This window comes from Balaenoptera physalus (genome assembly GCF_965194825.1).
Source record: "Balaenoptera physalus genome assembly, chromosome: 18".
NCBI lineage: Eukaryota > Metazoa > Chordata > Mammalia > Artiodactyla > Balaenopteridae > Balaenoptera > Balaenoptera physalus.
In genome coordinates, this window is record NC_138899.1 from 32,292,300 (window position 1) to 32,317,920 (window position 25,621).

At 37.2% G+C, this 25,621-nt stretch overlaps 1 protein-coding gene across 7 annotated transcripts in view; it reads left to right on the forward strand.

Moving 5' to 3' along the window:
• The window catches only part of KLF12 (KLF transcription factor 12), a 462,496-nt gene that overhangs the window by 339,155 nt on the left and 97,720 nt on the right, over window positions 1-25,621 (forward strand). The window lies entirely within an intron of this gene.

Below are 25,621 nucleotides of genomic sequence, written 5' to 3' on the forward strand. Positions count from 1 at the left end.
AAATGAATAATATATCTCTATGATAAATAGGTACTAGGTATATTATATATTAGAGGAAACAGGATATGGCAAATCTAATGAAATTGCGGTCAGAAATTTGGATTCAAGTTCACATTCAGTCACTTAATAGCCATGTGACATCTGGCAAGGTAACTAACCACTCTGAGATGTTTCTTCATCTGTAGTAAGAAAGAATACGTACCTTACAGGACCATTGTGAGAGTGTGATACAGTTACAAGGCATGAAAATTGAATTGCAAAGTTTTGACAGATGAGAGCCTCAAGGGTGAAATTAATATATTATTAGTGGTAGTAGTAACAATAATGGTAATAGTGTGTAGTATAAGTACATGACAACTAGGAAATATAAATATTGCAAGTGTCATTATGCTGATTTTACAATTGAAGATACTGAGGATGAGAGAAGTTCAGTGTCTTCTCCAGAGTCATATAATAAGTGGTGACGAGACAAAGTTTAGGACTTCTAACTCCCAAAACCTATCTTTTTCTCAAGAGTGCCTGTAATGTCTGTTACCAGTCATATTCTTCCACTTGAACATGTATAAAAACACTTTTTTCTCTCATTTGTTCCAATAACTGGTTGTGGTAACTTAGTTTCTCCAAAGCCAATGTTAACCTGAAACGTTGGATCAGAAGGGTGGCTGAAATGATATTTAAGTGCTGGCGTGCCCAGTCACTTCATCACCAGTTCAGTGATCAGCCCAGTGATTGCGGTTTTGTGGGAGCTAAATCTTAAGATCAAGGATTCCATGTTCTCACCTGCAAAATTAGACTAAATGATGACAAGGTTCAATTCTGAGATGAATCATAAGTTTCGTAGACATTTTAATCACACTGTTTTCCTGCACCATATAATAGATACATAATTTGTGTGTGTGTGTTATAGATATGTGTGTTTCTGTAAGTTTGGCACTGTGATTACTAAAATCTAAGTTACGCTTACTCCATTTCGGGCTTATAGAGCAAATCATGGTATTAACGTCTTAAACATAACCATTTTTTGTGCTTTTGATATTATGTGCTGAGAATATAACAGTGTATTTTAATATGAAACTTTTAATAGCAACCTTAGGAACTGGAGCTTCATTTTCAACATAACCTCTCCGATCTGCTTTGTGAAAACATTTGTAAGCCCCACAATATTTTGTTCTGACTGTGCATACGCCTGCCTTTATTACTATTACAAAAGTTGCATGTGTATCTAGGCAAGTGCCAGATTCATTGTTCATGTAAGTGTTTTCATTAAATGATTAGTAAAGAATACTGAGCTGTCACTTGGGAAGCACTAGAATGCCAGGACCCATCAATAGTTAATCAACCATCATTCAAGAAGGAGTATGTGTGTGTAAACGCTGAGAAGTGCTAAGATGAAGCGAAAAGAATGTTCTGCAGAGACCTCTTAAATATAGGTGTATTTCAAAACTTAAAACAATATGTTGAGGAAAATTTTATTCTGGGACAAATAAGTATATAGTCCTTGTTAGAGAATTTTTTAAAAAAATCTGTACTTAGGTTTACCCAAAGTTAACTTTCGGTGGATATGTCTTCCTGCTCTTAATTTCTCTGATTTTTAATGCATGTCTCTGTTTCACTATTAATTTCCCTTTCCTCTTTTTTCTGTTTGCCTTTGGATCTTGATGGCTTCTATTAACTCAAAAGCTGTCCAACAAACAAAAAAATTCCAGTATACTATGATCAATAAAATAATGCTTCAAATCATAAGAGGATTGAACATCATCTTGGCATGTACGAGATGAGAGGATTTCAAAACACATCCATGCATCTGTTTCTGGCACTTGCAGAACTTTGAGTTAGGTGAGAAGGATGTCTGCAGGTAGAGAGGTGGTAAAATCAAGGGTTTATGTGCAATAGAGGCAGCACATTTTAGAAGCCCTGGGCAACCGAAACACGTCTCTCCAATTAAAGCCATGGTTTAGGAGGGGTTTGAAGGCATGCCTCTTATCTCATTGGCCACCAGTGCAGTGTCAAGGAAGAAAGCGGGAAGATGAGAAAGGAAGATATTAGGAAAGACTGACACTAGAGAGGGACGAAACTGCCTTTTCCTAGGCTAGCCCTTCAAACAAGATCCTAACCCACAAGGTGACTCTCTCCAACTGAATCTCTTCTTTGTCTCCTTTCCCATTCGGGTTCATAGCCTTGCCTCATGCCATAGTTTGAATTTTTAATTTGGTGGCTTACTTTGCTGACATTATTATATTTACATAGCATAAACCTTAATATGCTAATAAATGCTGTTTTTAAATATTTGGTATTATGCATTTTACTGGTTTTTAAAATGAACGTTTATTAAATCTTCAGTTCAAGAAATTTTCCTTTGATTTGAAATGCAGAAGTTGTTAGCCAAAATTGCACCTCTCCCCACCCCAATATATAATATTTAGATATTCTTGTCTTTGAATAAAAAGGAACAATGCTTGGTGGCTAGAGCTGCAACCTAAGTCGACTACCATGTAAATCGATTTTTATAGCAAGGCTCCTGAGCTGCCCTTGAACCGATCATTGCAACTGTTTTCATTGATTCACTTGCTTCTCGTTTATCAGCTCAGCCTCAGTGAATTCAGATAAATGGGAAGAACCGGCCATAGCGAGGCCTACAGACAGGCTCTACCCTTCTTGTATTTCAACTGTAGAGATACTGTCTGAGCCAGAGACAATGTATTCAAGAAATTCTGACAAAGCCAACTTCCAGCAATTCATAGAACATCTGTTTTGCTTAGGTCTGGGTTTTTTTTTTTTTTTCCCTCTGATGCTATAATAGGATCATTACCCTTAACTATTTGACAAACATAATTATGAAATAAGTGTTTGGAAAAAGAGAGGTACAGGCACATGATTAGAGCAAATTATTATAATTAACTCTAACCCTAGGCAAAACAATGATATTTTTTAAATAGGTAAAATTTGGCTCTCTTACCCAGAGCCTCTAATTTCTGTACCCCTTTTTCTTCTTTTTTCTCTAACTCCAAACCTTCCTACTCCTCATTTGTTGATGCTGGTAGAATAATCAACTTCCTTCAAAGTAAAGTGTAAATGAATAAGAATATCTGAAAGAGCGCCCTCCTCAGAGGAATTAGTGTTTAACCAGGAACAAGCCTTAAACTGAAAGAATAAAGATCTAGACCTGATACTTTCAGTAAGAGTGAAGTGGGAAAGGGTGGAGTAGAGAGTGGGGGAAGCCGATGAAGATTTTAAGGGGATGGACCAGCTTTCCTCAGTGTCAGTTTTCACAGAATTGGTAAATGCACGTGATTGTTTACCTCACACCATATCTGAGTTCTCTGCCCTCTCTGATCTTGACTGTAACTGTCAGAGTGGAAAAGAAGCAACATACATTAGTAGCCTTAGTAGCTTTTTGCTTTGGTTAGTATCCCTAAAATTTGAACCTGTTAAAAGGATATTCTTTTTAAATAGTTCCTTGTCAATTACATTTAAGCTAATTAAAATACTGCCTTCCTCCCCCTGTTTTTATTATATTGCCTGTGTCAAGTGCCCTTCTTCTTAAAGGAAAACAATTTGTGAATTCTGGAAATGAAGAGTCGAATCTTTATTTGCACTTAGATGCTCTTTGAAAGAACAGATAGGGTAGCAAGTTGGATATCCTATTCCTTCAGATTCTGCTGCTGGCTCAAACATCATGGTTTTTAATTTAGAAGGTTGCATCTGATGATCAGAGAAGGGTCAGAAATCTTGGAGGTTTTTCGGTTTGGGTTTTTTGTGTGTGTTTTTCATTTTCCTTATTTTAAAATTCTTGATCCTTGTTTCTGAATCTCCTCATGTATAACTTTGTTAATGTCTTTTAAATTACAGTAGAGAACTGTCCTAGAGATAAGGAAGAAAGAGAAAACAAAACTGTTACTGACTGACTTCTTTCAGGCAGATTCTGTGAGAACTTACATAGTTTTCATTTAATTTGCCTTATGCTCCTGTTTTTTTGTTTGTTTGTTTTTTTAATTATATATTTATTGGCTGTGTTTGGTCTTTGTTTCTGTGCGAGGGCTTTCTCTAGTTGCGACAAGCGGGGCCACTCCTCATTGCGGTACACGGCCCTCTCACTATCGCAGCCTCTCTTGTTGCGGAGCACAGGCTCCAGACGCGCAGGCTCAGTAATTGTGGCTCACGGGCCCAGTTGCTCCGCGGTATGTGGGATCCTCCTGGACCAGGGCTCGAACCCATGTCCCCTGCATTGGCAGGCAGACTCTCAACCACTGCGCCACCAGGGAAGCCCCTATGCTCCTGTTTTTATGCACAAATAAACGGAAGCCCAGAGAGGTTTACTCTATCCCCAGAGGTCCTATAACTGATAATTTGCAGAGCTCATACTGAAATCAAAGTTTGTCTGACTATAAACCCATATTCCTTTATGAAGGCAGCTCTTGTTTTTATGTTGTGGCTTTAATATCTCTAAACCATAACTATCTAAAATTAGCAAAGTTTTTTGAGACCTGAATCCCAATAAGAATATAACTTTTATGAAATAATTTCAGACTTTTTTCATCTTTAAACTTGCTGTCACTTTAAATATAATCTGACTTAGGGGGAGATAATTCTATCAGATGCCTTCTCAGAAATGGTTTTTAAAAAGGTGTTCCACTTCTGTAAATCACACACAACATTATATTGATATGTGAAGAAATAAAGTACAAATACATTAGAGCGTTCTTTCTATAAACTTCACTGTTGCTATTATTTTGGGAAATTATTGTTTCAGTGTATTCATATGTGCTGACATTCCCAAAATGAGCATCCTTTTTAGAATTGCTTTCTGTCAATCTATAAAAGGAAATGTTTGTCCAAGGGTTGAAATGGTACTGTGTCATCTAATTTTGCAGCCCTTGACTAAAAGATTTGAGGGTATTTGGATCATGCCTCTTCCCTTGTCTGCTGATTAGAACGAACCCAGCTGAGCTGATTGTGCCCAGAGAAGAAGCCAGAGAGCTCAGTATGTCAGACAATTTCAGGGTTTTTTTTTTCTTTTAAATCTTTCCCAGATTCTTGTCTCATTAAAAGAAGCTATACTTTTATTTAATAAGCCTAATGTGTTTGGGACGCCTTCAAATCCCCACTTCATGCCTTAACAAAGAAAGAGCTTTGATTCAGTTCTGTAGGTGGAAGTCTAGCTCTCTAATAGACTAATAATAGACATCATGGCTGATGGGTAAATCCTAGAGGCGTTCGCTGTCTTGCCAAGGAGATAAACGCTTTTACGTTGCTCTTCTTCTAAAGGAGGTCAGAAGAAGCTCCTGATTTGATGTGAATGAACATAGGTAGAGTCTAAAGTGTATACTTAGCCTTCATCAACCTAACATTCTTGCAATACTAAAAAAAATATATATATATATAATGATCACTGAGTAACTCAGTCCCTGGGTATTTAATAGCCAGATGAAGACTATACACCCATACACAGTCACTTTTATCGCTTTGATGGGACCGTGTTGGTCCCGCTTTCGTTTAAAGAAAGTCTGATCAGTTTTTGATAATAATTTGATATTTGAACTGTTTTGTGAATTAGCAAATTAAGTCATGTCTGTATCTGGTGAATAATTAATTCGTTTATTCAGCCCTGTGCTAACATGCTGGGGATACAGGATGAATGATTCATAGAACCTTACCACAGGGAGCTCGGAATCAACATATATGAGGCGAATCAAAGCCCAATGGGATAAAAGCATGAAGGGCTGCAGTGAGGAAAGGGGGGAAGGTCACGTAGCTCAGTCTGGAGTAGAGGAGAGCGTTGACATGCGGTAGGGATATGTGAGTTCATGGTAACTGGCGCGGAAGTGAGTGTGGCGGAGAGCTGGGAGATGCAGCTGCTTGGGGAGGTGGGTAGGGGCCCGATCAGGAAGGATGAATTTATTCTGTAGACAATGGGGAGACATCAGTAGGTTTTAAATGGCAATGGCGTCATCAGCTTTGTGTTTTACAGATTTCAGTCTCAAGGAAGCTGGGTATGGTGGTGCAGGTTGAACACTGTACATCCCAAAGGGTACCATTTATGTGACTAGTATGTTCTAGTCTTCCGTGTATCTCCAGGGCTGCTAGCACAGTGCCTGGCCAGGTACTTTTTTGAACACTAGAACAGCATTGAATAAAATAGACAAAATCACTGATTTCATGGTGCTTAGATTCCAGTGGAGGAGGTGGGAGGGAAACAGACAGTAAGCATATGGTACCCCTGAAGAAGGTAAGTGCTGTGGAGGTGACGGAGACAGGGTGTGGGTGCTGAGTGGGCTGGAATGGTAGACAGCATTTACTCTTTCACGTAAGGCATTTAAAGAACTCTGATAAGATTGTATGTTAGGAGAGACCTAAAGAGGCATGAGATCAAGTCCCCAGGATATCTAAAGGAACAGCCCTCCAGGCAGAGGGAATAACAAGTGCAGAGACCTTAAGGCAGGAATATTCTGGAATGAATAAACAAACTCACTGACCAATAGAGAACTTTAATTTTACAGAAGAAACTGAGCTCTATTGATGCCAAGTAATGATGCTACCATTACATCCCTAGGGAGAGGGATTCAGGACTGAATCTCTTTATCCACTCATACTTTTCCCTCTATGCTGTGATACAAATTCTTTCTTTTTTCTTAAGGGAATCTGCAGTTATTTAACCCACACAAGAATCAATAAACAAAAACAAAAAATAAATACAAAACAAAATTTTTCTTTCAAAATTTCTTTCAAAGAAGTACTTACTTCTTTTGGGCCTGGGTTCTTGAAATCTAATTTTGTATCCCCTGATGAGTCAAAAATATTTATTATCTTAGAAAGTTTTTTTTTTCATATATTGTTACTGTATCTTCTAGGATACAGAAACATTCATACTTTTTCCCTAAAAATGATGCAACTGTCGTTCCAGGTGAGAGCTTACCCTCAGAATTTTTTATGCCTGAATCTTTTTGATCATTAAAAAGTAAAATAAAATAAAAGGCACCAGAATTCCCTGGCGGTCCAGTGGTTAGGACTCTGTGCTTTCACTGTTGAGAGCCCGGGTTCAATCCCTGGTCAGGGAACTAAGATCCCGCAAGCCACGTGGCACGGCCGAAGAGAGAGAGAGAAAAAAAAAAAGAATACAAGTAATACAATTTGTTCTAGAAATGCCAGAAAATACGAAAACAAACAAACAAAACAAACAAAAAAGAGCAAAGAAAATAAAAGGCACCATATATGAAAGCTACTACACAGGTGTTGCTGTTTTGAGAGTGATTTATATCTCGTCTCTTTGGTAGACATTTGATACTCCATGCATAATGCTAAACAGTGAGTTTGACCTTCCCCTTCCCCAACTGAAGTGAACATCATTTTGCAATATACTACAGATATAAACAGATTATTTGTTTAGCCTTCCTAACCACTTGGAAATTATTGTTAACTGAGTGTTGATTTGTTTTTCAAACTGCCATGCCTCATTCTAATGTGGATTTATTACTTTCTAGGTGATCAATTTAAAAATAGATAGAAATCAAACTTTTTAAAGCCAAACTTTTGTTTTTATATTTATTTTTAAAGTAGGGGATTCCAAAGCTACATCATAGATAGAATGAAGAGCCACTTTTGTTTGAGAGTGGCTACTTATTTTTTTTTTTTTGGCTACTTATTTTTGCTACTTCTATATTTAAAAAAAATTTTAGTGCTAGTAATTACTGAGATGACTCATAATTTAAAATAAAGTGGCATTTTACTTCTCTGTGTGAGATCTTTGTGTAGCTTTTTTCTTTCTATGTGTTCTACCTGTAATTGCATTGCAAATTTATGTATACCATTTATATTTCTCATCCATATATTCTTAATGAGTGTAACTAGTGAGTATAGGTAGTCATTTCTCATGCATTTTTGATGTGTGTTGACATAGATACTCAACGGTGATGTTGAAATATTAATGTTTCGCTACAAGTTCCCAGAACTATTCATCACTCTTTCATTTATTAATATAGTCAGAGAGAGTACATATGATAGAAAACCATACTGTAATATATTTGAAATTAACTCAGTTCACCAGGATATAATCTCTTCCATTTGCAGTCAAATGCTCTAGACACCGTCTCTTCTTATTACTCTTCATGAGTTATTGCCATTGTACCATAATTTTCCTTCACTTTATAGCACTCTCCCACACTTGAATCTCATTGAATATGTTTACTTACATGTGTCAAATGAAAGTAGAAAATTGAAGGATACATTTTCATGGAGAACCTGCTGCTATAAAGAAAAATCTGACATAGATAGAAAAAGATAGCTTGGATCAGAGTGAATCTTATCAGGTTGACATTTTACCATGATTTTGTGCCATCTACTTTCACAGTCACAAAGTTTAGGGTTGCCCTCAGTTGAAATCTAGTACATCACACATTATGGCTTATCCTAAAAGTTAAATCCCAAACCATGTGCAGTTAGTGTAGTAAAAATGCCAGGAAATTTCTGGGTACAATTTTGGATCTTTTTTGTTAATTTGAATAAAGTTCTATCTATTTACCTACCTATCTACATATCCTTTCAAATATCTATTAATGTTACTTTTGGTTGCAAATAACAATAAATGTTACAAGAGAACTTAAACATGGAATTATTTTTCTGGTATAACAAGAAGTCTGGAGTAAGCAGGACAGGCTGATGGAGTGTCCTAAGGTTTCTTCTCTCTTCCTGTTTTGTTGTCCTTCAGTTGTGGCTTTCCAATGGTTATATGAAGTCAACTGCATCTCCAGGTATCCCGCCCTTATAATAGTCAGAAGAGAAGGAGTAAAAGCAAAAAAAACTAACCAGAAGAACATAGCAACCAACTGTGTCACTTTTAAAAAGCTTTCCCAGGACACCCACCATGTGATTTCTGCTCATATCTCACTGGCCAAAACTAATTTACATGTTCCCAATTATTGGAGTATGGCTGAGGAAAAGAAAAACATGGACAGGACTGATTCAATTAATCAGTAATGTCTGCCACCAAATATTAATTTAATACCTAAGAAAAATATGGCACCACCCCAAATTCAATATCAAGGTGTTTTGTTTTTTTTTTTCCTAATCATATGTTGCCGCTATAATGCTGTGTAGCCAGTCATTCCAGAACTCAGTGGCATACCGTCATAAAACATTTACTTCTCTTCCATGTATCAGCTGGTCATTTGGAGCAGGTCTGCAGGTTCTTGGAGCAGTACTGTTTACTCATTTTTCTTAACCCAAAGGACAGCCCAGGACATGTATATCTCACAGCAGTGGCTAGAGCATAAGAGGACAAGCCCTATAGTACAAACAAATTTTAAGCCTTTGCTCACGTCATTCATCTACTAGCATCCCATTGGCCAAAGCAAGGCACATGACCAAGCCCAGCATCAGTGGGGTGGGGAAATATATTCCTCCCATGGAGATGCAAAGCTTTAAGAGAGTGATGACTAGTGTACTAATATTTCGGGAAAAAATGGCTGTTGTTTCTAGAAGCAATTAAAATTAATTTACCTGTTTTTGAAATCTTATTTTCTAAGTTTTAGCAAATTTTAGTCATGTTCTCATGAAATTTCTAGATGGCCCTGGTAGATCTCATAAATTCTTCTTTCTATAGCTACTTAATGATGTATGTTTTAAAATTAATAACAAGTACATTTATTGAGTCTTGATATCTGGATTTCATAGTGTAAGCTCTTATCTCCAGGGCTTATACTCTCAGAAGTGTTTTATTTTGCCAAGTGTAATAGAGTGGTATTACAAAAGATGTAGCACTTAGCAAGAAGCTGATTCTAGCTGAATAAGCAAAATCTGTGAAATGTAGTTATGTTCAGTCTCTAAACTCAAATTAACATTGATTAACCTCTTATGGTGCACAAAATGACAAAACAAATTAACATTAGCTAATGTGTCTATTCCCCTGATTTCTGGAATTAGATAGCTGTGGACTAAGAGAGTGACAAAATACAAAACATAAAATTGAAACTATTACACAGATAAGAGAAGATAAAATCTTTGAGCTAAAATTTCGTGACCTTTCAGCAAAAAGTGTTTGGGTCTTCATTTCTACATACCTTCTCCATTTTGTTCTGTATATGTAATCGCTGTTACAAGTGATAGAAAACATGGAATTGATTCTTGTAGTTTCCATTTTCTAATGCAAATATAAAGCTCATTTTAAATTGTACATTTAGAGAAACTTTTCCTAGTATATAATAGTAAAGTGCAAACAAGGAAATTGATTAGAAAAAATAAATGTCTTTCTTAAAATCAAGAAATTAGAATATCTTCTTGTCTACTTGGGTAGATTACATTGTGGGGTTAAGATATTAATTTTTCACTGTAACTTTTTATGAGGCTTATTATTCAAGTAAAGTCAGTAGACCAGTAAAGGTTTTACAATATGAGAATATCCAGCAAAAGTATTGTCAAGAAAACAAACAAAGTAACTGTTGAATTAAAAGCATGTAATCTCTTCATAGACTAAAATCAACCTGGTTTTTTAAAAATATATTTATAGCCTTGGCTTTTTACTCCTACATTTTTACCCAAGCTTCCAGATTGACAGCTACTTTGAAAACAAATGAGGAGTTTCATAAATCTTGCCATGTATATCTTTAAAAGATCAAGATTATCCTAGTGTTTTAAAAGGGATTGCATGATAAATTATTAGTCATGAAAATGAGTAACAAGTTGGTCACATGCCCAAAAAACTCAGGAAGACAATATCGGAAGTTATTGAAGTAGTTCAGACACGAGCACCTCTGGGCCTGGGCCAGGGCTCCAGTGGTGGCTTTTGAACCAGTAACAATAACCCTAAGTGTTGTATTAAAAATATAGTGCTTTATAAGTCTCAGTTTATTTTTATTATGTATCTCACCATGTTCCTAATGTAGCAGTGGATGAATTATCTCATTTCACAGATGAGGACAGTATAACTCAGGAAAGTTAAGTACTTAGTAGGCATCATAAAACTAATAAGTAGTGATACTAATGATGCCCGATCAGATATATTTCACAGCACATGTTAAAAGTGCTCCTTCCTGCATTCTGTCTTGAAGGGAAAGGATTTATGATTTATGTTTTATAGGAATAATTGACAGTTTTAGTGATAACTAGACTCTAAAGGATAAGATAAAGGCAAAAGGAATGTCCATGCCTTTGAACTGAATAATCTAATTGAGTAGAGTGGGTGGAGTTTGATAAAATGGTGAAACATACAAACGGAACCATCCTGTTGGAATTTTGAGGTCTGGAACTGGAACCGATTGGAGAAGGCTGGAAATGTAGAGAGGCAGTCAATTGGCATAAGAATGATTATTGAGGTTTATTTTTTCTTTTTGAGGTATTATTTACATACAATAAAACACACATATTTTAAAAATACGTTCAACAAATATCATATATTAACGCATATATGTGGAACCTAGAAAAATGGTACAGATGAACCGGTTTGCAGGGCAGAAATAGAGACACAGATGCAGAGAACAAACGTATGGACACCAAGGGGAAAGTGGCCAGGGGGTGGTTGTGGTGTGATTACTTGGGAGATTGGGATTGACATAAATACACTAATATGCATAAAATGGATAACTAATAACCTGCTGTATAAAAAAGTAAATAAAATAAAATTCAAAAAATAAAATACAGTGCAAAGGGTTTAACAACTGTATATACAGTTGCCTCTTGGTATCCATGGGGATTGTGTTCCAGGACCCACGTGGATACGAAAATCCGAGGATGCTCAAGTCCCTTATAAAAATGGCTTAGTATTTGCATATAACATACACAACATCCTCCCTTATACTTACTTTAAATCATCTCTAGATTGCGTATAGTACTAACACAATGTAAATGTTATGTAAATAGTTGTAAATACAATGTAAATGTTATGTAAATAGTTACCAGCTCCTGGCACATTCAAGTTTTGCTTTTTGGAACTTTATGGAAAAAAAAATTTTTTTTTTCAATCCACTATTGGTTGAATCCACAAATGCAGAACCCTTGGATGGGGTGGGCATGGGGCCGGGGTTGGGTCTGTGGGGGAGTGGGGGCGACTGTACTCATACACCTGCAACTTTTTTTTTATTTTTTAATTAATGTTAGAGTAGAAGTATGTGTATGAGATGGGTAGAGAGAAATGGTGTGGGGGGCGTGAATATGCCCTGTGTAACTAGCTTTATTTTATTTTATTTTTTTAATTTATTTATTTTTGGCTGCATTGGGTCTTTGTTGCTGCGCTCGGGTTTTCTCTAGTTGCGGCGAGCTGGGGCTACTCTTCATTGCGGTGCGCGGGCTTCTCATTGCTGTGGCTTCTCTTGTGGAGCACGGGCTCTAGGCGCGCGGGCTTCAGTAGTTGTGCTGAATCAAGATACAGAACGTTTCCATCGCCTAAAACGTTACCTTCGCCCCCTGCATCCACCAGTAAATTCAGTACCTCCCTCTAACCCCCAGCCAACCACTTTCTGATGTCTGTCTATGGAGTAGTTCTAGACCTTCATTTATGGACTCTTATACTATGTATTCTTTGGTTTCAGTCTTCTTTCACTCAACATGATGTTTTTGAGATTCTTGCATGTTGTTACATTGCTAAGTAGTACTCCATTACTTGGATGTAATATAATTTGTTTATTCTTTCACTCATTGATGAACATTTGGGTTGTTTCCAGTTTGGGTTTATTATGTTAGGGCTGTATGAACATTCTGTGCAACTCTTCTGTGGACATGTTTTCATTTCTCTTAGGTAGCTACCTAGAAGAGGAATTGCTGCTTCAAGGGAACATGTATGTTTATCTTTGTAAGAAACTACCCAACCGTTTTCCAAAGTAGCTGTATCCTTTTAATTCCTGCCAGCAGTGTGCAAGAATTCCAGTCAGTCCACATCTCCAGCTACCTTCGCTATTCATAGTCTTTTTTTAAGGCATTCTCTTGGTTACTTAATCTTTAAAATAAGATCTATTCAGTCCTTCTCAATGAAGAACAAGATGCCAAGGACCAGTTTTGGAGGAAGACCTGTGGTGAGGAGACAGATAAAGAAAGTTACACGGACAGAAGGGCTAAGAGAAGCATCAGGAAAATAGGGAGGAGTGATTTTCAGCCAGATCCTGTCCCTTTGAGGTTTCAGGAGAGTGAAAAATGAGAACTCTAATCAATTTAGCAAAAAATGAACTAGAGACGGTACAGATCTCATTGAGTTGTGGAAAGGACTTATAAGCCTGGATGCAGCAAGTTAATAGGAAGGAATCGTGAGTGCTGAAGGGGAAGGAGCCTAAGATTCGAGGAAGCAAATGTGTACACGTAACTGTGAGGGAGATGAGAAAAATAAAATGACAGCCAGAGGAGTGATGTTCATTTCTGTAGACTAGAGATCAACCCAGAGTGAAAAGAAAGCTTGGGACAGTTATTCAAATAACTGTGTTTGGGGGAAAAAAAACAACTTAGTTACAACATGTTTTTGTCTGAATATATAAATTTGATTATCTGATAACTATCTGGAGAAATCAATGTAGGTAGCAATTATGAATTTTTATCCATTCAAAATATACTTATTAAAGAAAGGCCCAGTAACTGCCATAGTCATTTGTATCTCCCCCTCTCTGTTTTCATTCTGGGTACATCTTTGTCTTCTTATCCACATGAACTTTGAAATTCTTCCTCTGATCTCTTAACTTCAAACGTGAATAAGTATTTGTAAGCTTTAAACCCCAAATGAGGTTGGGTCTTGGTTTATTCCAATGAGAAAATAAGGAGCTTTTCTTTTAGTAATAGCTCTTCCATTTGCTAACTCCATAATATTTTATAACTCTCCAACCTTCCCATTTCTTATCCATTAAAGATAGGGAGAGTCTCAAGTATTTTCCAGATTTCTGTGCTTGTAAAGTGCCCAGGAACTATAGTTACCTCTTTATATTACATAACTAAAATTATAAAGCCAAAATTGCAGGTAAATATTACTGATTCATCCAAATACTCCTACCAGATCATTGGAATGACTGTTTATTGTTCTTTATTGTTCTACTTAATGACACGACAGACATCAGAAGGGGATTACTTCCGTCTTACATTTCGTGCATTCAGTGCTTACTGAACGTTTGCCATGTGTAAAGACCTCACCCTCAGCTTCGTGAAGGAGACAAGTAGAGAATGTCATCTCTAACATGCCAAGAGTGGTTTCGTTTTCTGTCCACCACAATATCTAGGATATTTGTAGTCAAAGAAAATTTCCAGTGAACTTAAGTTCCTCCACGCATTGCAGTAATTTCTGTTATCTTTCACGGAAGCTCACATTTCTTGAGCATCGAATATATGCCAGAAATCACCAGTCATTGGGGAAGGTCTGCATGGGTCAGGCAAACCCGTCTTTATCACAGGGGAAAAAAAAGATTCAAGATTGTTTCACATGTCTTCCCAATTTAGGGGGGAAAAAAGTGTCAGTACTTCCTTTTTAGCAAATCCGATGCTTGTAAAACCCAGTTGTTGCTGATTTTAAAACCAGTTTAAGAGGGAGGAGATAATGGGGATATATGTATATGTATAGCTGATTCGCTTTGTTATAAAGCAGAAACTAACACACCATTGTAAAGCAATTACACTCCAATAAAGATGTTAAAAAAAAATTACTTGAATTTAAGTAATCAAGTAAGAGTTTGGAATTTAGAGTTTTAGAATTGAAACTTCAATAAGATTTAATGTAATGATAATAGATGATTTATACGAGATCCAATAAAAAAAAGTCAAGAACCTGCTTTACATATGAAACATATTAATCACGAAGACAATAGTTGTTTAGGAAAGGAGTCCTAAGCCAGGAAATTCATCCCCATCATGTCTCCCAGCTTATTCACTGCCCTTGCGGGCTAAGGAAAGGAGTTTGTGAGCTGTAAACTCTTCTAATGAGAAGATATGCATCTGGTGTCAGAAAAGTTCCTTTGATGATGCTTTTCAAGATGACACCTATAGAATGCTAGATTTTAAATGCTTAAGGTTCATTTTAATGAAAGTCAGTAAATTTTAAAATTGCAATTATAATACAATCATGTATAAGAGTTGCCAAACAACTTTTTTTTTACAAACTTGGAGCCTATAATTGCATTAATTTGTACTGCCATACTATCTTATTTTAGGGGCAGATTGCAAAACAGATTTCCTGCCGTCTCTGTTCATATGTTTAAAAATCCTGTAAATGCAATTCTTGAGGTGCTGAATGCAGGAACTCGGCACAGTGCTTGTACTGTAGTAAAACCTCAATAAATGTTAGTTGTTGCTGCTTCTCGTTATGACCCTTTTTATCATACATTGCTAGTTATAAAGGTTGTCACTTTGCACGAATTCTTTTCAAATTCATGTCTACAGATGTCCACTCACATAAAATTGCACAGCTGAGTACATTACTAAAGCACACATGTGCCAGGCTCAATTTAAATGTCAGGCAAAGTCAGGCACATGTGTTCAACATGTGACTTCACCATGGCTTAGCAGTCATTTGTATCAAGTGAATCTTTATAGCATGTGTGGCCAAGATAATATATTAGGAATCATTTTGGTTCTTATTTTCTAACTCTAATAATAATGATAAACAATATACACTTTCATTAGACATTTTTCTTAACTAACTTAAAAACAAAAGTTTCCTTTACTGTTTTTCAGGCTTCTGGGTCATTGTTTTATTATTAAGATGTGACATGTATATTGTTAAGTATACAGATCTTAAGTGTACAGCTCAGTGATTAATACACTCATGTGACCTTCGTAGAGATCAAAATATAGAATATTTCAAATACCTCAGAAGGTTCCTTTATATCATTCCACTCAGTACAAATTTAAATTATTCAAGTACTTCTCCACCCAGTGAAAATCGACATTATTCTAATGGCAGAGGATTCGGAGATTGCAGAATGGCCTGTTAAACAGTCTGACCATTTTTAACGATGAATTTCAGTGGTTCCAGATTCTTTTAGACTCACTCACTGAAACGAAATACAAGGTCATTTGGATGCTGCCACTAATCATAGAAAAACCCTCACATTTTAGTGTTTATGTTAAAACACATAGTTGTTCTTTTCATATCCATTTTGTAATCATTATTAAGAATTTCTGTTCATAAAATAAGTTTATTATAGCTACATATTGCTTTTGTCTCTTTTACGCTTTGCGATTCTGTGTTCAATTTCATTGTAAAAAGGCTTCTTGTAGCAGTGTTCATCTAAGATGTGGATACAAATTGATGGGTTAGGACTCACTGGTATATTGTAATCGGTTCAAAGAGTGGAGTTGCAGCTAACTGGAAATATCATTTAACCTGCTGTCGGTACCATAGCCATAATGAGCGACCTTCAAAATCTGGGTTTATTTGTGTCTATTTTCTGGTGTCTGTTTGACTGTGTATATAAACATGAGAATTACATGTCTGAGTATTGGGGGAAGAGCAGTTAAAAACAGCTGATTTAGGTCAGTGGCTTGCCATATTTAGTGCATTCTACAGACCAGGATAGCACATTGTGGGGAATAATTTTTGAGACTACTCCAGCATGATGCCAGTGAACTGGATTCCTGTTTTGACGATTGTGTTCTTTGGCCCCCAGGGATCATAATCCCAGAACAGAAGCCATGACAACAAGGCCGAATACTGTATTTCTTTACTTATTCCCTTTCCCATTTCAAAAGAAATTTTGCCATAATTTATACAAATGTACCTAGTATAGTGTAACTGAAAAATTAACAACTGGGCTAACAAATCAACGTACATAAAAATAGTGCAACAACAGATAAAGCTAGGGAACTGTTAATACCTAGATACGCAGAGCATGAGATTCTGCGTAATAAATACAGGTAGGATGCTGGTGTCACCCATATATACTTAAAGGTCACTTCTATAATAAGGCTTTATTCTAGGAGAATAGCCACAAAAATATTGCTCTTAAAGAAGACAATGATTTTTTTTGACCTGACAACTTATCTGGAATGACAAACAGGTAATGTGGCAGAAGAAAAGAGGCAATTCAATGAGGAAGAATGACAAATTGCATTGAAATTCTGCTACAGTATTATTTATAGAAAAGTGCTTTCAACTGCATCATTAGATAATAGTGTAATAATGATTTTTAGCTTTTACTATGTCTAAGTAGTCACATGAATATATACTTTTACTACTAAATCTGGTAAACATTTCTACTCTCTGTCTTTATAAAATGTATAGACTGCACATATCTATTCACTCTGATTATCATATTTTGAGTCCATTTAACTTTCAGATAACTTTAAGAAAATGAAAGAAGTCCTAGGAAGCTTTTTTAGGGATCTTGAGAGGAATGCAAAAGAATTTTTTTTGTAATGTACTTCTGGTAAGTTTGAAATGCAGAACATGTTTTCCAAGGGTTAGTTCCCCCTATTATCAAAAATTTCAAGATCAGAATAGATAATGTTCTATTCACTCAATGTGTTACTTTTATTTCCTGGAAGGATAGGAGGGACTTTCATGGAAGCAGGAGTATGATTTGTGGAAGCCCAGAGCTGTGAGTCCTTGGTCCTGAATTTCACTTCCCCCTCTGTGTTCTGCTGGCCCTGTTTGCAGGTTCCCCAGCCTCAGCACTCACTCACATCTGCAGAATGGAGATGAGGAGACCTCCTCCTTCCTCTCCTATTAGACCACGAGGAGGGAAACACCAGGATTAGCTGGAGAGTTCTTGCAGCTTCTTTGTAAACTTGTTCCTAAATGCGCTGTGGCATCCCCAGAAAATTCTCTAAGGATGCTTTCTAAGCAGTATTTTGACTCCAGGACCATGCCCAGCACTGCATGTAGTAGATAGGATGCAATATAAAATTCTATGTATCTCTGTTAATTGGTTTTGAGTGCCACCCTAGAGAGTCTTGACTTTTATTGCTGCAAAGTAGTGTCAGCATGGGTCACTTCACAAAATACTTGATCATTGGAAGGATTAGCTTCCATTCTAAGCACAAAACGGTGTAATTTTAAAAAGAAATTACAAAAATAAATATATAACAAATGTATTGTCCAGAGCAGACTGATGTGGGTTTTGACTTACATTTTAAAATAAATTATAATAAGAATAGTATGTTTACTGTTTGGTCTAGTATTTTAAGGGAAAGGACTATATATAATAAAGACTGAACAATTAATAAAAGAAACATAAGGATGACCTGTAAAAGTCAGAAACAAATACATTTAAAACCAGTTTTTGTAAGCAACTATGGATTGCTGAGATGTTTAGTTTATGAAATAAAATGTAAAAGCTGAGTACCATTATGTAAACAGTGAATTGAAAAGAGGGCAAGAAAAGAATGTGTTCTGAGCAGTGGTCCTGAGACAGGCACACCACATCTCTTATCTGTTTTCATTCCCACAGCTACAGAAAATAGGTGTTAATATTCCCACTTAAGCAGTGAAGAACCAAAAGTCAAATGAATGTAGGTAACTTGCACACGATCACAGGGAGTGTATTTTGGAACTAGGGTCCAACCTAGCTATGTCTGACTCTGAAGCCTTCCTTTTCATTACATTGGGGACGAACGAGGGCGTCCTTAGTCCCTGTGTGGCCAGAGTCCCACTCTGGGCAAATTGTATGGTCTTATCCTCACCATTGGGGGTGAGGGGGATCTCCAAATTGCTTTCTGGCTCTGAGTTCTGTCCGGGTAGTAGAAAAAAGAAACGTTTAGAATTGGTGCTCATTTCTTACTGACTGGTACCATGGTGACACCCAGCAAGTCCCCGAATGCCATAGGGTGCTTATTTACAGAATGCAGATATAGTAATGCCTGTGTTCCTGCCACAGGCTTTTGTGAGGATCGAATGAGACAGCAGTGTTTTGTGAACTCTAAGGCACTTCCCAAATGGAGAGTATCACTGATCCAGCACTCATGGCCCCGCTTAAAGACCAATGGATGAAAATATTTGTAGGAAAACAAAGGTGCACAAACCTTCCCTTATGGGATGCGATTTATGAGACCATTATGTGTCCCCAAGAGCATTTATACTCTTAACTCACCAGAGTAGAACGAAACTTTATTCTCAGTAGTTTTGAGTTTTATTAATGACTCAAACTGTTACAATTTGGAAAAAAAGTGGAGTCTCTTAATAGCTTTCAGAAGTAACAATAAACTATTTTGAAATGTATACAGAACTCAGCAGTTTGCTGAGCTGACAGATATATAGGACTCAAGGCAGGAAAACTAGTCAGTTTTCACTAGACTATGACTTTTATTCATATCCTAATTAGCAGAATGTGTAGGTGCAAGTTTCACACTTCATAAGAAAATGAATTGCAGAGAACTCCATTTGCCCAGCTGTTTACTTAATTTGAAAGTTAATATGTAAAGTTGAAATGTTCTGAAACAAAAATGCAAAAAGAGATGAAAGCAATTTCATTTAAACATAACTAGAAAGCAGGCATGTAAACAAAGGGAACGTGACATGTGTTTGATATAAGAGCAGAGAAGTGGTTTCTGCATGCCCCGTGAAGAGCTGTCCTTTACAGACTTGTTCTTAGCAGTCACTGGGAACCACCCTGTATTACTGAACTGAAGGTTTGCTCCTGAAACAAATCTGCTTTCAGATGCATTTGACGTGTGGGTATACTTGTCATTTTCTATAGGCCATCATTTTACCTCTTCACTGACTTCCTGAATGACAAATGAATGTGGAGAAAGGAACAAAAAGACCCTCCTAAAAGGATGACAAATTTGGGTTGAACTAGAATTACCCACTCAAATTCAGTTGCTTTGAAACCCAAGATTTGGAATAAGTTATGTATGAGTTCTTTAAGGAAATAAAATTATGCACATTTGCCAAATTTAATATGGTGATAATTTTACAAGGGAAAAGTATTATAAAAAAACTAATAGATAAACAACAAACTACAAATTTGCATATTAAGAGTAAGTTAACATAAGGGAAGAATCAGTCAAAGAAGAGCATCTTATTCAGCAAGGAGACTTAACAAGAGAACCCTGAGAGATTTAGTCAGTAATTATTTTTTAAAATAAAATATATGTGGGCTACTATGGGGAGGACTAACATGTCAGGTGACATCCTCTCAAACTTTGAGATTATTTTTCCCCAGGTTCTTCTTGCCCTGCCTGTTCTTCTCTTTTCCCTGACTTTTCAATTTTCAAACGTTAGGCTACTTCTGTGTCTTGCAAACTAGAAGATTTAAATTGTCACAGTAATCATGACTCTTGTAATACATCCAGTGGAAACAAATATGCAAAGTGTAAGATAATAACCACCTTCCTCATTTAGAGGGGTTGCAAGAACATAGAAAATAAAGGCCAGTTGAGACAGTTCAGGGTCAATCAACAACGGTTATTGGCTCTAAGGGGTAAGAAAGAAGAGATCAACAATACCTACACAGCTCTGAACTCTGGTAACTTGAAAAACACTCATTTTACTAATAAAACTATGGGTGGAGAATTGGTAATGGAGAGAAGATAAATGCTGAGTTTGTATTAATAGTGAGATATACAAGTGGACAGATCTAATAAAGAGTTGGAAATGCACAATTAGAATTTGGGCAAGATTAGAACTACGAATGTAACCGTGAGAGATACCAGCATGATGTACCTTAATGAAGTCTATGGAAACTAAGCGGAGAGGCAGGAGAGAAGGAGCAAAAGAAGGTGATGGGGACGTGTCAGAGGTGTCATGAGACGTGACCGTCAAGAGAAGTGCAAGTTTCTGTTGATGGGAATGTAAATTGGTGCAGCCACTGTGGAAAACAGTATGGAGGTTTCTCAAGAAACTAAAAATAGAACTACCATATGATCCAGCAGTTCCACTCCTGAGTATATAATGAAAAAAATGAAAACACTAATTCAAAAAGATACATGCACCTCTATGTTCAGAGCAGCATTATTTACAATAGCCAAGACGTGGAAGCAGCTGAAGTGTCCATCGACAGAGAAATGGATAAAGAAGATGTGGTATATATACAACGGAATACTACCCAGCCATAAAAAATGAATGAAGTTTTCCATTTGCAGCAACATGGATGGACTTAGAGGGCATTATGCTGAGTGAAATGTCAGAGAAGGATAAATACCATATGATATCACTTTATATGGAATCTGAAAACTAGTGAATATAACAAAAAAGAAGCAGACTTGCAGATATAGAGAACAAACTAGTGGTTACCATGGGGGGGTGGGCAACATAGGGGTGGGGATTAAGAGGTACAAACTATTGTGTATAAAATAAGCTACAAGAATATATTGTACAACACGGGGAATATAGCCAGTATTTTAAATTTTATTTATTTATTTATTTATGGCTGTGTTGGGTCTTCGTTTCTGTGCGAGGGCTTTCTCTAGTTGTGGCAAGTGGGGGCCACTCTTCATCGTGGTGCGCGGGCCTCTCACTATCGCGGCCTCTCTTGTTGCGGAGCACAGGCTCCAGACGCGCAGGCTCAGCAGCTGTGGCTTACGGGCCTAGTCGCTCCGCGGCATATGGGATCTTCCCAGACCAGGGCTCGAACCCGTGTCCCCTGCATTGGCAGGCAGACTCTCAACCACTGCGCCACCAGGGAAGCCCCGCCAGTATTTTATAATAATATAAATGGAGTATAACCTTTAACAAAAAGAAAAGAGAAGTGCAGGTTTCAGGCCTGGCGTGAGGGAAGTGAGGGCTCAGCCAGGCTAATTACTAAAGTGAATTTATACTGACTGTAAACCAATTCCAAAGTCGTGGAGGTAGAAGCCAGATCACAAGAGGTTAAAAAAAAAAAATGTAATGCCTAAGAAATAGGGTCAGATGTTAGCCACTTGTCGCAGAGGGTAAGTTGTAAAGAAGCAGCAGAAGTTGTGTTTTTTTTCACCCTCTTTTTATTTAATAGAAAGCCTATTCTGCGTATTCTTGAGGTTCAGGGGAAGAAAGGTAATACAGACATACTTCATTCCATTGTGCTTCGCTGTATCGTGCTCTGCAGATACTGCGTTTTTACAGACCGAAGGTTTGTGCCAACCTGACTCAAGCATGTCTGTTGGTGCCGTTTTTCTAACAGCATTTGCTCGCTTTTGCCTGTATCACATTTTGGTAATTCTCGCAATATTTCAAACTTTTTCATTATTATTGTTATGGTGATCTGTGGTCAGTGATCTTTAATGTTGCTATTGCAAAAAGATTACGACTCAAGACTCAGATGACGGTCTGCGTTTTTTAGCAATAAAGTATTTTCTAATTAAGGTATGTACATTGTGTTTCAGACATAATAAAATTGCACACTTAATAGACTACAGTATAGTGTAAACATAACTTTTGTATGCACTGGGAAACCCCAAAATTTGTCACTCGCTTTATTGCAATATGAAGAACAGGGTGGCATAATTGAATTTAAGACTGTGCAAATATACTTCCATACTGTGTACTTGTGGATTAATTCATGGTCAAGGTGAAAAAAAAAAAAAAGTAGGATGTATACAGGCTTTTATGTGACTTACAACTGGCATTCCACAGTAATTCGCATTGGCAAAATAGAAATATTCTCTCTTTGAAGCCCTTGAACCCTTATGTTGGTAATGCTGTTACCTAAAAAAAAAGCGTAATTTAATCCATCCATGATTTGCTTCCCGTGGTGTGAATGAATCAAATGGGGGAGCAAGCGTGCGTTTAGCATAATGATACATGTCTGAGCAGAAGAGAATCTCAGGATCCCTGCTATTCAGCACTACTCAGCATACAGAAGGCAGTAAATCAGTCCAACTGACTGTCCTGTTTTGCTCTGCCCAGATTGATGCTGCTTTTATAAACACAGCCACAATTTGGAGATGACTTAGCAAATTAGAGCCCCTGACACCACTACAGTAAACTTTCTTGACTCTCATGACAGCCATTCCTCTGATATGCAGTCAACACCAAATTTGAATATGGATAAACTCAGAAGAAACTAAAGTCACCTCACAGCCACTGGGTCATACTTCCTAATCAGCAGAGAATTTGTCTAGTTAGTTTCACATTTAATTTCCAAAATACCCGTTACTCTGGGGTTCTAACAGAATGCCGTCTACTACAGCTATACTGATTTGAATCTGTCTTGCTATATTTAACAGGTTGTTGCAATACTCTGGTGACTTTTTATTCAAAAATTAAGCTTTTACATTTCTTCATGATGAATTTCCCTAGTTATGGACAATTTGAGAGCTGGCTCTTTTGAGATAGTCTTTCTTGTTGTCTCCTAGCATTTAGACTGTACCTAATACCTAGAGACATAGCATCCTCTTATTATTGCCCTTGCTTCCAAGGAAAGTGAGACACAGAGACATGGGGCAGCCCTGAGCAGACATCAACACTGCAACGTGGGACTCTCCTAGGGAAGGTCAAGATCGTCACGGTAGCTAAGACTTGTCCAGCACGTGCTGTGCTCCAAGCATTGTTCTGAGTGAGAGGATGTAATTACCCTCACTATAAAGATGGGAGAACTGAGATAGATAGATATCTAAAAGATTAGATATCTTATCCATAGACCAAACAACCAGTAAGTGCTAGAACCTCATAGTGGTTGAACCCAGGCAGCCTGGTCCAGAGTCCGTACTCTTAACCATGCGCTATGTAACCCTGCTATGAAATTTCTGTGATGTTTGAACTCTTGAGCCTGGAACGTTTTTCAGGGCAGGAGCAATATTTTATGCATTTGTACATCACCAGTGTCTAGCACAAGGCCTGGCAAACAATAGAAACTAAGAAATTCTTTCAATTCGTTAATTATTATTTTCGAACATTGAATTATCATTTTATCCCTTGTACAACTAGCTGAATCATATTGCTTGCTTTCTCAGATCTCCAGGGCAGGAATGCAAGAGTGAAACCATCAGCTGATTCTATTTCAATTTTATCAATTCTTTTTTTTTTTTTTTTAAATCACGGTAGTTCTGTTTTACTGTTTTTTAATATGCAGTTTTTAGGCCCATATACTTTGTGTGGTATTGTTTAGTACATGTATGGAATTTTTTTTTTCTAGGTTGGTTCTTCTCATTTCTGCAGATTTTGCAGGGACTCTATAAAAACTCTTGCTTTCTTTTATCCAAAGCAAAGATAATGCTAAATAGTAAGGATGCATTTGTGAGCAGTTTCCAGACCCAGCCTATTTTGCATAACACCTGTATTTAATCAGGGACTACAAATTTAAGCAAACTGCTCTAATCATATTTTGTAAATTCAGTTTGTCTTGATTATTTAAAAGACTATCAGGATTGGTAGATTTAAATATAGGTTAATTCTGTTTAATGGCCATTCATGCTTCCACATTTTCTAATAAGGAGATTGAGGGAAAATAGCCCCCCAAAATTTTGCAGAATTTTTAAAAGATCGTTTAACTTACAGACTTCAAAAATCATAATTTCACTTTTTTGACAATGATGTTATGTGCATTATTCTCATGTTTGGGCAGACCACATGGGAAATTAAAGTACTATGAAAGCTCAATATAAAATTGTTTGAAATACACACACACACACACACACACACATACATATATAAATTATATGTTGTTTTCCAAACAGCAACGAATTATCCAATCCTCTGACACCAGCAGTGTGTCCAACAATTCAGTTCAATTCTGACGCTAATTACCCACAGCTAGCAAAGACCCACAGGTCAAGGGCTCAGTCCTATAGGACTGCCCCCCTTTAGATGCCAGCCACATATGGGGTCCCCAGGCTGTCTGGTCAACTACAAATTTGAGGGTTCCTAAGATCCCCTCTCAAGCTCAAAAATTCATTAGGATGATTCACAGAACTTAGAAAAGTGCTTTACTCATGATTACCAGTGTATTATAACAGAGGCAACTCAGGAACAGTGAAATGAAAGAGATGCAAAGGGCAGGGTATGAGGGAGAGGGGTGTGGAGCTACCATGTCCCCTCCAGGCACACCACCCTCCTTACCCACTGTTGTGTTCACCAGCCTGGTAGCTCTCTGAATCCCATCATTTAGGGGCTTTTATGGCGGTTTCATTACATAAGCATGACTGCTGAAATTGTTGGCCATTGGTGACTGAACTCAATCCCCAACCCCTCTCCCCTCCATGGGGGTAGGTCTGAAAGTTCTCACCCTCTCATCATTGCTTGGTCTTCCTGGTGACCAGCCCTCCTGCAGAAGCTACCTAGGAGCCTGACCCTGAGTCACCTCATTACCATAAACTCGGTTGTAGTCAAAAGGGGCTTGTGAGGAATAACAAGAGACACGCTATCACTTAGGAAATGGCAAGGGTTTTAGGAGCTCTGTGCAAGCACCTGGGGCAAAGACCAAATATATATCTTTTCTTATACCAGGTATATGTGGACCACTGTACGTATTATAAGCAATATTTTGAGGTTAGATGGTCACTTAAAGAGTTCAGACTACTTCATGACTACTTATAAACATAATTCTCAATTTCAAGCAGCATTGTTTGGTAAACACAAAACTATAAGCAAGAAAATTTTGCAATATGTTCTACTATTCTAGCTGTTCTCCACTTGACATGTTTTTAAAAAACAGAGTTACTTCTTTGCTCATAAAATAAACAGAGTGGGACATTGTTTAAGAGCGTGGCGTGGAGTCTCTGTGGCTTGGACTTGAGTTTCAACACTGTTGTGTGACCCTGGGCTAGGTATATCACAGCTCTCTAAGCTTGCCTTTTCCTTACTACAAAGTGGGAA